General features: G+C 40.0%; 1 protein-coding gene and 1 pseudogene across 1 annotated transcript in view; one reads left to right on the top strand and one right to left on the bottom strand.

Annotated features, from left to right (window-relative positions):
- Positions 1–16011, bottom strand: part of LOC101844785 (zinc finger protein 54-like) — a 1121204-nt gene that overhangs the window by 968683 nt on the left and 136510 nt on the right. The window lies entirely within an intron of this gene.
- LOC101843731 lies at positions 4851–13134 on the top strand (annotated as a pseudogene).

Raw genomic sequence — 16011 nt, 5'->3', positions numbered from 1 at the left:
TGGTTCACTATATTACATTTTGTTGGAATCAATATTTTGATCTGTGATCAGTTTCTTATCTTGGGTGAGTAGATATTTACACATTCACATCTCCCTAGGAGAGTGTCACACAATACCTGAGAAGAGGATTGTTTGGGGATCACAGGTAAGGATGTTCACTAAAGTAGGGACAGCTGTTAGAATCTCACCACCAATATCCCCAGCCAGCTGAACACAGACTTCTAGAGGTCTCTCAGAACTCTCAGTAGAAAAGGGAACTGTGGCTGCCCATCCCACAATGAGGGATGCTCTCTTAGCCTCGACACATGGGGAAGGGCCTAGGCCCTACCCTGGATGAAATGACAGACTCTGGAGATCCTCCATGGAGGGCCTCACCCTCCCTGGGAATCACAGTAGAGATTGGATGGGGGACTGAGCGGCCTGGTGGGGAGGGCAGTGGAAGAGGGAAGGGAGAGAGGGAGCTGGGATTGACATGTGAAACAAGCTTATTTCTAACTTAAATGTTTAAAAAGGAAGATAAAAAGAAAGGGGAAATAAGGACAATTTGGCATTTTTGTAATTCAAGCTGATAAATAAAGAGGCTTATATGGACAGGACAGTAGGTTCAGTGCTCAGTCTTGGGACACTTCACATTTAGAGAATCAAGTGGGGTTTCCCAGAAGATGGATACTGGTCTGGTCTATATGTTTCATCATCCATTCAAGTTTCCACAACTGCAGTATTGTTTCATTTCATTTTCCAAAGTGCTTCTTCATTTTTCTCTATTCAAAGGACCCCAGCTCTGATCTACTGTATCTTAATCATTCAATAAACTTCAATTAAATATCACTTCTGTCTACCTTTCCCTTTATCTGGCCAAAATTCAAATATTTCAACCTATAAAAGTCCCACTGTGTCTTCTATGACCAACGACATTGAAAGTGATAGTTGTTTCAGGCATTTTTAAATTCTTGCAAAACTAGTAAATATATAAACTTGTAGCCCCCTGCCCCTGCCCCTTGACCCATTCCTCATGACTCTATAGTAACTGCCATTTACCCTGGTCATTTTAGTCCATTGGACATAACTGAGCAGCCAGTCTAAACTCATAGGAGAGTTCCTGGTACTGAAAGACAATGTCTCAAGAAATATATATATTCTAACCCAAAGGCCACACCTGCTAGATAACAGGTAGGCTGATTACAGGTCTTCACCTCCCCTTCTGATTTTCCAGATCCAATCCTCCAGTCTCATCCCCAACTGCAGTAGTCTGCCTTTCCTATCTGACATCACCAATAGGATCATGATGATCATCTCCTACAATTTTCATTCCCTAAACTCATCTCATTATCCCATCCTCAAACAACAGCAGGCATTGTGAGATAGCACACCAGCTAAGCAGGCCAGGGAAAACAGGCAAGCTAAATGAAGAGAGAGCAAAATGCCAATACGTTGAACACAGATTACTGTGGAAAATGAAATGAATGCAGAGAGTTAACACGGAGTCTCTGTCATAAAGAAACTGTGTCCCAAGCCGGGCGTTGGTGGCACACACCTTTAATTCCAGCACTCAGGAAGCAGAGGCAGGCAGATCTCTGTGAGTTCAAGGCCAGCATGGTCTACAGAGTGAGTTCCAGGACAGCCTCCAAAACAATGCAGAGAAACCCTGTCTCGAAAAACCAAAAAAAAAAAAAAAAAAAGAAAAAGAAAGGAAGAAAGAAACTGTGTCTCATGGTCTACTCCTTTCTTTACAAAAGTTCCAAACTTCTATTACAGTCTCTCTGTCAGTGTTACCAATTGGGAAATAGTAATCTTGGAAGATATTACCTTTCTAAACCCTATCAGTTTATTTATTTTGTTGAGATCAGATAAAAATGGAATTGAGAAGAAATAAGAAAAGCAAAGTGCAGTGGACTAGAGAAAACAGTGAGTATCAGATGGTTTAGGGGTCCAATAAAAAATGACAGTGACTATAGAGGCATGAAACATGGTGCATGTGTCTGGGTTTAAGGGACAGGAGAATTCGTTATGTCAGAAGTTGACCCCTTTATTCAAGAGGTGCTTGAGTCCATTGCAAAGGGCACTTGCTAAATTGCATCTGTGAAATTATCTGGTGGGAAGGTTGCACAATCATACCACAAGGGCATTTGTTCAACTATGTTCATAGCACCACTATTTGTAGTAGCCAGAATATGGAAACAACCTAGATACCCATCAAATGAAGAATGGATAAAAAAAATGTGGTACATTTACACAATGGAGTATTACTCAGCAGTAAAAAGAACAATTACATGTTGAAATTTGCAGGCAAATGAATGGAACTACAAAAAAAAATCCAGACCCAGAAAGACAAGAACAGTTTCTATTCACTCATAACTAGATATTAGATATAAAGCAAAGGATAATCAGGCTACAATCCACAAGCCCAGCAAAGCTAGGTAAAAAAGAGGGACCATAAGAGGAATATACATGGAGGACCCCAGAATGAGAAAATAGTTAAGATCTCCTGGGTAAACTGGGTAGGAGGTGGAAGAGAGGGGATGGAGGATGGGAATATGAGAGACCAAGAGACCTAGTTGGGGGAGGGACCAGAAGGAGGGAGCAATGAAAGAAATATCTTAATAGAGGGAGCCATTATGGAGTTAGGGAGAAGCCTGGTGTTAGAGGAATTATCAGGAATCCACAAGGATTACTCCTGCTAAGATGCCTAGCAATATCAGAGAGACTGTTATAGTGGTCCTCCCCCTTTTATAGGATTAATAACTACCCTAATTGTAATCACATAACCTACATCCAGTAACTGATGGGAGCAGATGCCAGCTGTGCACTGGATTGAGTCCCTGGAGCTCATTTGAAGAGAGGGAGAAGGGATCATATGAATAAGTGGATCAATACCATGACAGGGAAAACCACAGTGACAGCTGACCTGAGCTAATGGGAGTTCACAGACTATGGACTGACAGCTGGGAAACCCGCATGGGACCAAACTAGACCCCCTGGATGTGGGTAACAGCCGTGTGTCTTGATCCACTGGGGGGCCAGTGGGATTAGGACCATTCAGGGATGTGTGAACTGGCTTTTTGGAGACCATTCCCTATGGTGGGATACCTTGCCCAGCCTTGATATAGGGGGGAGGGGCTTGGTCCTGCCTCAGCTTGGTATGCCAGAGTTTGTGGACTCCCCAAAGAATGCCGTACCCTCTATGGGTTGGGTGGAAGGGTGGGAGGTTAGAGGAGTGGGGGATAGGGTTGTGTACAATGAAAAATAATTTTTTAATGGTGACACACGCCTTTAATCCCAGCACTCGGGAGACAGAGGCAGGTGGATCTCTGTGAGTTCGAGGTCAGCCTGGTCTACAAGAGATAGTTCAAGCCACAGAGAAACCTTGTCTCGAAAAACCAAAAAAAGAAAAAAGAGAAGAAAAAAAATTATCTGGTGAAGTAGCTCCTTGAACAATATGCCTGATCCCTGCACTGGAACAGGCACATTAGGGCCTGGAAAAAAACTATGTTGATTTGTTTCACTTCTTGAGTTGTTATGGGTAGTGACACAAGATTTTAATCTTCTTGATGGAAAAGGTCAAGTAAAATCTGTACCCCACAATAACATATTTTATCTCCTAGAGTTACTATACTGAATTAAATGTGTCAACAACATCTAGTTTTATTTTTTTTTGCTAATATCTCCTTTCATAAACAGTGCAGGAATATGAAAATCAATAGAAAAGCTAAAATTAGACAGCTGTGAATAGTTCACTGCTAAGTGTTTCAGATTGTGACCTTCAGAGGTAAGTGACTTCACACTGGTATTGAAGGTTCTCAATACTTTGGAATGAGTGAATATATCAGTTCACTCTCCACAGATTGCTTAGGAAGCATATGCTCCAGCTCTGACCTCTCCCAGGCTACAACTAAAATGCTCCAATAAGTTCTGTGTATAATGCTCAACCAAATTACCAGTCTTCCAATCTCACCACAATCATGACCAGTTTCTTCACAACACCCCCATTTTTGGTACTAACTTCTTTATACGTTCCTTTTTTTTTTTTCCTCTAATGAAATGCAATCATCGTGGGTTGGTTGTGTTCATTATTTTGTATATACAGTTCTGTAGCTATCAGAGTCCATGGTTTGGAAAGCAAGGCAGCAACTGGCAGCATCCAACAGGAGCAGAAAGCTGAGAGGCTCCTTCCTGAACCATGAGCACTAAGCAAAAAAAAAAAAAAAAAAAAAAAACCTGGAGTAAGACTATGAACCCTCAGAGCAGTATTTATTCCTGGCATACAGAAGGACTCTGAGAACCCATACCACGTGGAGGGATGCTTTCTCAGCCTAGACACATGGGGAAGAACCTGGGTCCTTCCCAGGATGATGTGACAGACTCTGAAAATCCCTCATGGAGGCCCTTGCCTTCCCTGGGGAGTGGAAGGGGGATGGAGTGGGGATGAAGGGTTGGGAGGATTGGGAGTGGGGGAGGAGAGGAGGGAGAGGAAACTGAAAGTGACATGTGTAAAAAGTTAAATAAAATAATTAATTAATTAATTAAATCACAAAAGATGCCAAAAAATAAAAGACTATGAACCCTCAAAACTTACCCTGAATGAGTGACAAACTTCCTTCAACAAAGTTGCATTTCAAGCGTCCAAGTCTACAGGTTGTAGGAGAAAGCCTGTATGCCGCCATTAACCACGTGACTTACTAGAGGCGCATACAGATGAGGTAATAAAAGGGCGGTTTACCACATCGCTAACCACACCCACTTTAGGCATGACTAAAGACATATACGGCTGGACGTAAAGACGTATACGTACATAGGCGGTGAACTACGTCACTAGCCAGGCCCGCTTTTGGGACTACTTGGCTCATCTGGGTTACTTGTTTGGTATCTTCGTCATTTGGAGCCTCAACAGGTAACATTTCTTTTTGTTTGTTTGTTTGTTTGTTTGTTTTGTTTTGTTTTACGAGACAGGGTTTCTCTGTATTGTTTTAGAGGCTGTCGGTCCAGCCCAACCTTGAACTCACAGAGATCTGCCTACCTCTGCCTCCCGAGTGCTGGGATTAAAGGCGTGCGCCACCACCGCCCGACATTTCTTATTCAAACTAACACATGCAGCTTATTCTGACATAACTTTTCAAACTTTAACACAGAGAAAGCCCCCTCGTTTATGTGGCATTTAAACAAAAGGGTCTTAGAGAAATGGAATAGTAGTTTGCCTGATGCTCTTCCATATGACCAGAGTTGAATTCTCAGCACTCACAGAAACTCTAAACTACCTTTGAAAACCATTCCAGGGGACCCAATGCCCTCACTGGCCTCCTGAGTACCAGCACACGTGACATATATAAAAAATGACAACTTGGGGATGGAGAGATGGCTCAGTGGTTAAGAGCACTGACCGCTCTTCCAGAGGATATGGGTTCAATTTTCAGCACCCATATGGCAGCTCACAACTGTCTGTAACTTCAGTTCCAGCGGAGATGGCACCCTCACACAGGCATACACACAAACAAAACACCAATGTAAATGAAATAAAATAAATTATTCTAAAAAAAAGACAAATGCTTTAAATAATGATGAGTAGTTGCAAACTTCTGTCTTGTGTGAATAAGACCTTGTTTTGTGTTCTTACTTTCACTGAGGTGATTTTTTAAATCTTTCTAGCATATTTGTATATCACTTTTTCTCATGCAATATTCATTATGCAAATGAGATCATTAACTTGTACAGATGTTGAGAGCATGTTTTCCTGTCATCCATACTTACATAGCTAGTCTAGATTTTCTGTCTGACTGTTCTACTGTGTGCTCTAAAGTTTGTCAGTGATAGGATCTGGAAAACCAACAACTAACGTGGTTTGGGGTGTACTGACAGAGCTTGGCCTGAAGAGCTATGAGATACTCAGACCTCTCTGCAAAACATTCCAATATAAGTCCTTGATATCCTTACATACATATAAGACACAACATGTTGTGTCTACTACTTTGGAAATACAATGAATGAACTCGTAATTTGTTCTGCTAATTAGTTACTGGAAATGTTTCAAAAAATTCTTAACTCCCAAAGCCAGAGCTGACGCTGCCACTTCAGATGAAATGAAAATTGCAAAATGGTGGTTCTGGAAAGAGGAGAGATCATAGTCACAGGCCTGTATTTCAGCCTAGTGCTGCGTCTGGCTGGAGAGATATCTCCTCCATACTTTGAGCTAAAGGTTATTCACAGAGAATGAGTCAGGTGAGTTCCATGGACTTTCACTTTGGAAGCAAACCCAAAAAAGCAGGGCGGTCTAGTGAATGTTCATGCCTAGAACAGGGATTCTGGGGTGGGAACAGATGCAGTGAAAATTCAGTCAAAGGAGAGGAAGTCTTCCTGGGCTCTGAGATGAGCTACTTAAGAGAAATGTATTCTGAACATACACTAGTCCCTGGTATGGATAATACAATATGTTGGTAAATCATGAAAAAAAATCTGACATTGGAGGTGCTGTAGCAATTAGGTCACTCACTTTTCCATCTCTATATTATTTCTATGAATCATTGTCTAACTTTCCTGTTTCAAACCCATAGATAATGGCATATTGTCTTCAAATGCAATAAACAATGGAAAATACATATCATTTGTGCCTAGAAATAAGCCAAGATCTGAACCTTCTTCTGGAATTAAAAAAATGTTTCTAGGTAGCAGTAAAGCATGCATTAGTTTGTGACTAAAAGTATGTGTCTTAAAAGTCAATGCTGTGATGAGTGCTGAGGTTGTCTAACCTCCTGAGTGTGGGACAAAGGTGTTGAAAGGAAGCTAACATAATAACTATAAGTCTTGCATGACTGGATTAAACATGTCATCTGCTATTTCCTGGGGCTTATTAATGTCTTTTGCCACTCCATTCATATTAAATACTTATTTTTCCATTTTATACTTGATTATCTAAGTAATGTTGTTCAGTTCTTCATTTGATACATATTGATGTGCAATATTCCATTTGATGCATAACACTGTGGTTTTCTCCACAGAATGACTAAAAGTAATTTGCTAAAAATGAATGTTGCCTCAACATAAAAACAGGCACATTGATAAATGGAATCAAACTGAAGACCCAGAGATAAGTCTACACACCTATGAACATCTGATATTTGATAAAGAAGCCAGAAAGACACAATGGGAAAAAAGAATCCAACTGGTACTTCATTGACTATCCCTTAATTCCTCACTGACTCTGATTCCCTGGGTGCTAGACAATGGAAAAGCTATGGGATCTGAAAACTAGTTTGCAGAAAAATAATTTGTGTAGAAACACCCAGAGAAGGCTGGAATCCAATGAGACACACAGGCTTCCTTGTAAGACTCTCATACATCAAACCTCCGATGCTCTCAGCACCTCCCATCCCTGTCTGCCTTCAGTGATCATGAAATCCTAAGAGGCTCCCCAAACATGTTGCCTCTTTTGAGACACTCACAAGGAACAAAAATTTTTAAAAAATCAGCAACAGGTAAAAATCTCAAAGTCATCAGCTCCCAAAGCAAGTGTTGCCATTGTCACTGCAGGTGAGATGAAGATCGCAGTTCTGAGGGAGGGGAGGTACAGAGCTATGCACCTTTATCTCAGGGTTGCTCTCCCTCCCTTCCACAGTGCTGACTGTCATGTCTGGAGCTGCATACTGAACTAAAGGTTTGCTGAGCACAAGCGTCCAAGTCTACAGGTGACATTTCTTATTCAAACTAACACATGTAATTTATCCTGCCTCTGACTCCCGAGTGTTGGGACTAAAGGAGTGTGCCACCACCACCTGGCATAGATTATATATGCCTTTTAATATTTGTAGGACACACATGCTCACAGATAATTCCATTTTCCTCTGGTTTTTACAGCCTTTCTTCCACCATCCCAGAAATAATTCCATGCAAACATTAAACTGTAGATGTTTCAGGTAGGACTGGGCTCCACAACTCTGCATTTCAATTTGTTGTGGTTTTGTGTACTGAATGGTCAACCATGAAAGCATTCATACAGCACATTGTATTTAGGAATGCACACGTACATGATATACACATATAAGGAGTATATAAAAGGGTTTGGAGACAGAATGGGAAGCTAAATGGTATAATTTACATTATGATCACAAAAATAAAAGAAATAATTTTAAAGAGTATATGACAGCACACAAGTTATTTTTTATGAGTTCTAGAAATTTCTTAAGTGTCTTGTTACCTATAATGCAAGCAGTTTATCAAAGGAACTCTCTACCTACAAAAGTTGTAACTTAATTTCTATTCCACAATGTTATTTCCCATGTTTCAAAACTGATTATGAGTTTTGAACAAAGCTCATAAAAACAATGGGGTTCATTTTTTCATTTAAGACATACCACCATGCTTTCTATCATAAAAAATATTTTGAGACAAAAATAAAAATTAAGTTTTTCTTGAACTTAACAAATTCAACCTAGACATAAATCATTTCTGTTGATTTAGATGATAGAAGAAAACTGTAATTTTTTATGATGCTGGCAATTTAGGATGCAGTGGAAATAAACTGAATATCAGTTGGACATTTCAAACTGTGGCTGGCATAGCATCATTGAACACAAAATGATGTGACTGTCTGTGAAAACAGCCAGGTCATGTTCCCATTTCTCAGGACACCAAACTGCCCAAAATTACCACATACAATTTCGTAATAATCTCCAAGGTCTTCTCACTGTCCTTGTCTTGGTCATAAAAGGCACATCATTGTTCACATCAGACATCTACAGAAATTACGGAAGATGCCAAATGAACTTGCTATACAGTGATTATTGTTACTTCTTTTTGCAGTTTTCAAGTAAACTATAGGAAGCCTCTTAACACAGTGAATCCTTAAGCAAGTGCTTGTTACTGAGAATACTTGATTAATGTAATAAATACAGCTACACTGTATGATCCTGTAAAAATCCTGTGGCTCTGCAGACAAATGACAGTCACAGGAAACTGGTAGAGTGACTTAGGTACTGGAAAATAGAAGTCCAAATTATAAAGATGAAATTGTAGGTACTCTCTCTTCACATAGTTCATCTTTCTCTTCACTAAATGAGGCTTAGGGACCTTATTTTCGGTTCTTTCCAAATCACTGATCTCAGGGTGTCTCCAGTCTCATGGCCGTTCCCAGGTTGAAGTGTTTTTCAGTGACTATGACTGGTATTTCTATATTCACAGATCTCCACGACAGATTCTTTCTGCAGCATGATTCTCAGCAAGTGTCCAGTCACCTCAACAAGCCAAGTACTCCAGGTCGGTGAACTTTAAGAAGCCCCCATGAATACTATGTTTTCAACTTCCTTCTATAAGATGTTCTACATTCGTTCAAATGTTCTTCTTTGTATGATTTGATTATCTGAAGGAGCACCCAAACATCTTAAAGTGTAATAAAGATTCAGGAACCTGTTCGAATGAGTATCATCATTAGTTCACAATGTACATGGCTGTTAGTCTTTTGCTAGGTTTATGATCTGGTTCTGTGATTCTCGGGGTTCATCCTGCAGAGAACCTCTACTTTCTGCCCATCACCTGTAAGCAACTCATCTAACAAATAACATTCTGTTTCTGTGAGAGGTGATAGAAAAGCTCACTAGAATTCTCAAATGAAAGTCACCTTTGTGCACAACACATACATCAAAAACCTGAAGATTGCCTGAGGGTGGCAATTCTAGAAATCCATAGGCTAAGGTAGTGGGATTGTAGAAAGCACCAGACTACCTCCAGGTTATACTTAGAATGAGCCCCTATCTGAACCTCTACACCTCACAAACTATAAATAGAACAGTGACAACTATATTTGTTATAATTCTATATTAAGTGAATAATTTGGGTCTGAGGTGTTATGACTTGGAATGTGAATATGGTAAAACATGTGTCCATATCTAAGTTAACCTTCAAGAGATTTGATCAATGCCATCCTTTGTTTTGTGTTGCATAAATGCAATCATATTTTTCTGGGTGTTTTTTTTAACATGCATTTGACTCTTGTGACTACTTGCATGTGTCATTTACATTGCTGTAGAGGTCATCACTCTGTATCACCAGTGGCAAGACACATCTAAAACACTATACAGATGTCTTTCATTAGAAAATACTACTTATATATACATTGTGAGCTTTGGCTTTGAAGACATCAAACAAGAGATTTTTTAATTATTATTTTTTTTAATTTAGGTTAGGAACAATCTTGTCTCACATGTCAATCCCAGCTCCCTCTCCCTCTCCTCCTCCCCCATCCTCCCCACCAGGTCCCCCAGTTCCCAATCTCCACTCCGATCCCCAGGGAGGGTGAGGCCCTCCATGGTGGCTCTCCAGTGACTTTCATTTCATCCAGGGCAGGGCCTAGCCCCCCCCCAAGAGTCCTCCTGGCTGAGAAAGCCTCCCATATTGTGGCATGGGCACTCAAATTCTATTTGAATGCCAGGGATAAATATTACCCCATAGATTACCTAGGCCTCCTCACTGATACCCACATACAGGGAGTCTGGGTAAGTTCCATGCTTTCCACACAGCCATCAATCTAGGGTCCAAGAGCTCCCCCTTGTTTGGGTCGACTGTTTCTATGGGTTAAACCTGCCCAGTCTTAACTCCTTTGCCCATTAGTTCTCTTTCACTGACATGGATTCCAAGAGTTCAGTGTTTGTCTGTGGGTATCTGCCTTTGCTTTCATCAGTCGCTGGATGAAGGTTCTGTTTCCTAGACTCTCTGGCAGTGGGATTGTATGCTGGCACTCCCCTGATTCATGTCTAAAATCCATAAATGAGGGAGTACATATCACGTTTCTCTTTTTGTGACTGGGTTACCTCACTCAGGATGGTTTTTTTGTTGTTTTGTTTGTTTGTTTGTTTGTTTGTTTGTTTGTTTTGGTTTTTACGAGACAGGGTTTCTCTGTATTGTTTTGGAAGCTGTTGGCCCAGCCCAGCCTCGAACTCACAGAGATCTGCCTGGCTCTGCCTCCCGAGTGCTGGGATTAAAGGCATGCGCCACTGCCCGGCTAGGATGGTTTCTTCTAGTGCCATCCATTTGCCTGCAAATTTCAAGATTCCATTCAAACAAGAGATTTTTTTACAGGTATCTTTATACCATTCTTGTTAAATGTTTTCAGCAATAGGAACACCAGCAAAAGTTCATAAGATGCTTGCCTTTTCCTCATACTTAGTAATTGGTGTGTCTTCTCATCTTTCCTTTACATTTAGGCTACTGCAGAATGGCACCAAACGGTAGATCTAGTAAGAACACTAGACATTAATCCCTGTTTATTCCTCAACCTTTTTTTGGTTTAATTTACCATTTTCATTCTATTGTAATTAGGAAAGAGTTCAACACATGGAATATATTCACTGTAACTCTCTCCCACACACTAATTCCAAATGAGCAAACCTGCTTGTATCATTATCAGTGAGATTTTTGTGAAATTTAATGACAGACAGTTCTTAGTGTAACATGTTCCAACATTTAAGTAAGTTTTATGGTTAGAGTCTTTTGGCATGAACAATAAACATTTTCACTAAGTATACATAATCACACTATTGTGTAACATGTACACTTTTTAATGCTTCATGATCACATGAGGACTGTACAGATTGCTTTCATGCTGAAAATGATGATTTTAAGTCTCTTTTCTCCCAATATGACTTGTATAGAGCAGTTTATTCTGCACTGTAGAAGTGAGCATTTTTCCATTTGAACTCATTAGCTATTGATTCTACCAGGGTGGCCTGCACTTATTCTTAATACGTGTATTTTGAAGAATTGTACTGGGAATTCTAACCATAAATATGCACATTTATCAACGTCTAAAGTTTTACAGAAAATTTTTGCCTGCTTTTTGCATTTGGTTTTGCTATTTGAAACAGGGTTTCTCTGTGTAACATCGCTGGCTGTCCTAGAATTTGCTTTATAGAACAGGCTGGCCTCAATTCCACAAATACCTGTCTGCTTCTTCATCTGGGCTTCCAGAATTAAAGGCATGTGTTACCATGCTTAGCCTACTGAAAGTTATTAATGATAACAAAATAATTGTTTTGAAGCACAGTCTCGCTGTGTTACAAGTGGTAGTTTTTCAGTCTTGAGCTCAAGTGTGTCTCTCACAAACACATCCAAGCCTAGGAATGTGCAATGAATAACTTGACTCAAAGACACGTTTGTGCCTTGTAATAATTTAAGGGAAAATTGCTGAATGACAGAATGGAGCCCAGGAGTAGTGCTCTCACTTCAAAGCATACTTGGAATTCTGGGAAACTTCTCTCTTCTTCTCTACTATCTACTCCTTTACTACAACGAAGGCACATTAAAGACCATAGATTTGATTCTTACATATATATTTACAGCCAACTCCTTGATTATTCTCTCCAAAGGAATGCTGCAGATAACAGGCGCCTTTGAGTGGAATCAGTTCCTCAATGAAGTTAGATGCAAAGTTACTTTATGTGTTCTCAGACTTGGCAGAAGCATGTCCATCACCACCACCTGTCTCTTGAGTGTCTTCCAGGCCATCACCATCAGCCACAGGAACTACTGTTGGAAGGATATCATGGTCAAAAACCCAAGGTTCATGGACTATTCCATTTTCCTCTGCTGGATACTACACATTATGGTGAATATGATTTTCCTTGTGTATCCATCAACCAGGAGGAATAGCAAAAATATGACACAAAAAAGAAGTTTTGAATTCTGCTCCTACTCTCCAGGACATGAGACGATAATAGAATCACTGTATGTGGCATTTTGGGTGTTACCAGAAGCCTTGTTTTCATTGTTCCTTGTCAGTTCCAGCAGTTTCATGATTGTCATACTGTATGGACACAAGAAGTGTGTTCAACATATCCACAGTTCTCATTCTTCCCCCAGAACCTCTCTTGAGTCCAGAGCCACACAGAACATTCTAGTCCTGGTGTGCACATTTCTGGCTTTTTACTCACTCTTTTCTGTCTTACAAGGCTGCATTTCTCTTTCACATAATCCTAGTTGGTGGCTAGTGAATATCATTTCTATGTGTTTTCCTACTTTAGGCCCCTTTGTCATGAACCATGATACCACTGTGTGAGGATTCTGTTTTTCCTGGATAAGGAATATAAAAAGACCATGATTTTCTATGAAGAGTGTAAATTATATCTGTTTAATAATGCAGAGTATCTAATGACTTAATCACTCATGTCCTTTAATATCAGCATAATAATTTAAGGGGAGTTTATTTTAATAGTATCACTTCACAGATTAGCAGTATTATATTCTCACTTACAGACTATGGACTGGCCCACGGTTTCTTAGCTACATTCACTGTGTTAGTTATGGACTCTACTTCATTGAGGGTTCTTTTAAAGATATCATAATATGGTTGGTTTCTTCTGCCTTTTTTCTACCCCTGTTGCATAAGTGGGTCTTTCTTGTCAGGCCGTCGTTTTGTAGTTCATAGGGTTCATGGTTGGGTGATATCTTTTTTTTTCATCCAGTATAGATGAAAGCTAACCAGTATAAACAAAGCTTACAAGTCAGTGCTTGATTTCTTTACATTTTATGACTCAAGGATTTTGTAGCTGCTCATATGTACTCACAGTTATATTTGAAAGGATGCACAAAGAGAGATGCTCTCTCAGCCTGGACTCTTAGGGGAGTGCCTTGACCCTACCAAGAGTAAAATGACAGACTCTAGATATCCCCTATGTGGAAGGATTTGGCAATAGGGTGGGAGGGGGGGGGAAGGGGAGTGCGGGAGGAGGGGAGGGAGAGGGAACTGGGATTGACATGTAAAACAAGCTATTTAAAATTAAAATAAAAAATGATAAAAAAAAAAGAAATAAATACAAAAAAAAAAAAAGAAAGGATGCATAAGCCCAAGTCAAACAATATCACAGTGCTAGGGATAGGAATGACATAGACATGAAGTCCTAGCATGACATGAAATGCTATCAGTATTTTATAGCTACCAGGAAAGGAAAGAGAGTCAGTTTACTTTAACAATGTGACCTCAGTTAGGCTGAGCAAATTCAACAACCAGTAAATGCAACCAAGAGTAATTGGGCAACACAAATTGAAATCTATTGGCTTAAAAAAAAACATGAACTTTTGGGGTAGGTAGGTGGGGGTAGAGCTGAGAAAATTTGAGGGAGAGGGGTTGAATATGATGAAGACACATTGTATTAAACTCTCAAAAAATTGATTTGAAAAATAAAATTTGTGAGAAGCCATTTGTATTTTTAATGTAAACTCTAGTGTTTGGGTTTTCATGTGGGATCTATAGGTGAAAAACAGAGGTGAATTCTGCAGGGTGTTGGGCCCTGTGTAACCAAGCAATGACTTTTTCCATATAAATCTTAAGCAGTGTTCCTTAGGTCTCAGATCCAAACAGACAAGGAGGTCAAGAAAATAGGATGAGGGCACTGATGTCTGTGAAGACAGTAAATACAGGGAGCACATCCAAAAAAGAGGTAATGTCACCAGACATACTATGTGCAGAAATTGTATACAGAAGTAGAAACCAATTCCAGGGAACCAACTCTAGCAATTTTGATGAAGAGATGAGCACCGTTAAATATTGTTACAAATCTTTATGTTGAGTGATCTTCAAGGTATTGGCCATCATTTTTTAGATTTCCTTTAAGCTAATTTACAGGTAATGTTTAATTGACAGATCTCAGAGGACTGCTTTGAGTCCCCTTGGTTTGAGGAGCTAGAGACCAAACAGTCTTTTGGTATATAGAAAGGACGGTCATCAAGTCATCCTAGATACTTTGAGCAGTCCAGCCTCAAAGGATACTGCCACAACCTTCCCCTTCAGCAAGCCTTGATCTAATCACTGTTGTTCTAATTTTCAGCAAAAGATCTCAGTGACCCTGGTGCATGTACATATATAAACTATTTCTTGACTGCGCTGCTGATCTTAACATAGCTGTCCCCCTACATGTTGTGAAACAAAGAGTAGCATCTCAGTTTGTCACTCTTGCAAGTACTCTTGATAACAAAAAGCTATACCCATTGAAGGTTTCCAGTTGGTTCCTATGTGAGGTTTAAGACTGAGTTACAAAGACGGTTTGGAAGTCATGCATATGCCTGGCAATTGATGTAATTCAATCTCTATAGTTCAGATAATATTTTTTGTGGAAATGTAAATTGGATTTTCACTTTGTTCTTTCATTAGTATGAAAGGCTACCATTCAGTTGACTGTACTCACTCATCTTGCTTTGTAGTGTTAGTCTCAATAAATGTTTACCACCAATGATGTCTTCTCACTCATGCTGTTCCTCACAAGCATGACAGGATGAGTATGTTGTTCATGCCGGGCGCAATAAAGTGGAGATTCCAACTACTGTATAGGTCACACATTTGAATGAGTTACTAGAAAGAGTTGCTGTTAAAAGTCCCTCATTCCTTCTCAAACCTCTTGAGCTACTTTGCTCTCTGCCCTACATTTCTCCAGGTTCTGAGTAGACTGGGCTATTGCAATCTGCTTACAGCATTCAGTTGTTTTTGCTAAAACAAAATCCCAAGTTCTTCCACATTCCTCCAAAAAAACAACATGGTCAGAGGTTTCACAGCAACTTTCCATTGTCTGATAACAATTTGCATATTAGTTACTTTCCTGTTGCTAAGGCAACACCCTAACTAAAACAAACTTAAAGAAGGAAAAGTGATGTGAGCATGTATAGGAATATGGACTGCTCCTCACAGCAGGGAGACAGAGCAACAAGCAGCAGGCAAAAGCAGCAGGAGCAGGAAGCAGAGTGATCACATCTTCAAAAGCAACAGGAAGCAGAGAGAGCCAACTGTGAGGTACACAAGGATATTAACATCAAAGTCCTCTTAAGTGAAACACCCCTCCCACCCTCCTACCCCCCCTCCCCACCGCGTGCGCGCAAAGGTTGAACTATCCAGTCCTCCCCAAATGGTATAAACAGCTGGGCACCAAGTGCTCTCAAGTTCCTGAGGCAGTAGGGGACATTGCTCATTCCAACCAGCAGTTTTCCATCTTAGTAAACGCTGACCATGAGCAGAACAGTTTTCTAGGTTTGTATTTTGTGAAGTGA

This window comes from Mesocricetus auratus, unplaced genomic scaffold, assembly GCF_017639785.1.
Source record: "Mesocricetus auratus isolate SY011 unplaced genomic scaffold, BCM_Maur_2.0 Super-Scaffold_100037, whole genome shotgun sequence".
NCBI classification, from domain to species: domain Eukaryota; kingdom Metazoa; phylum Chordata; class Mammalia; order Rodentia; family Cricetidae; genus Mesocricetus; species Mesocricetus auratus.
This window is presented reverse-complemented; position numbering and strand designations above follow the sequence as displayed.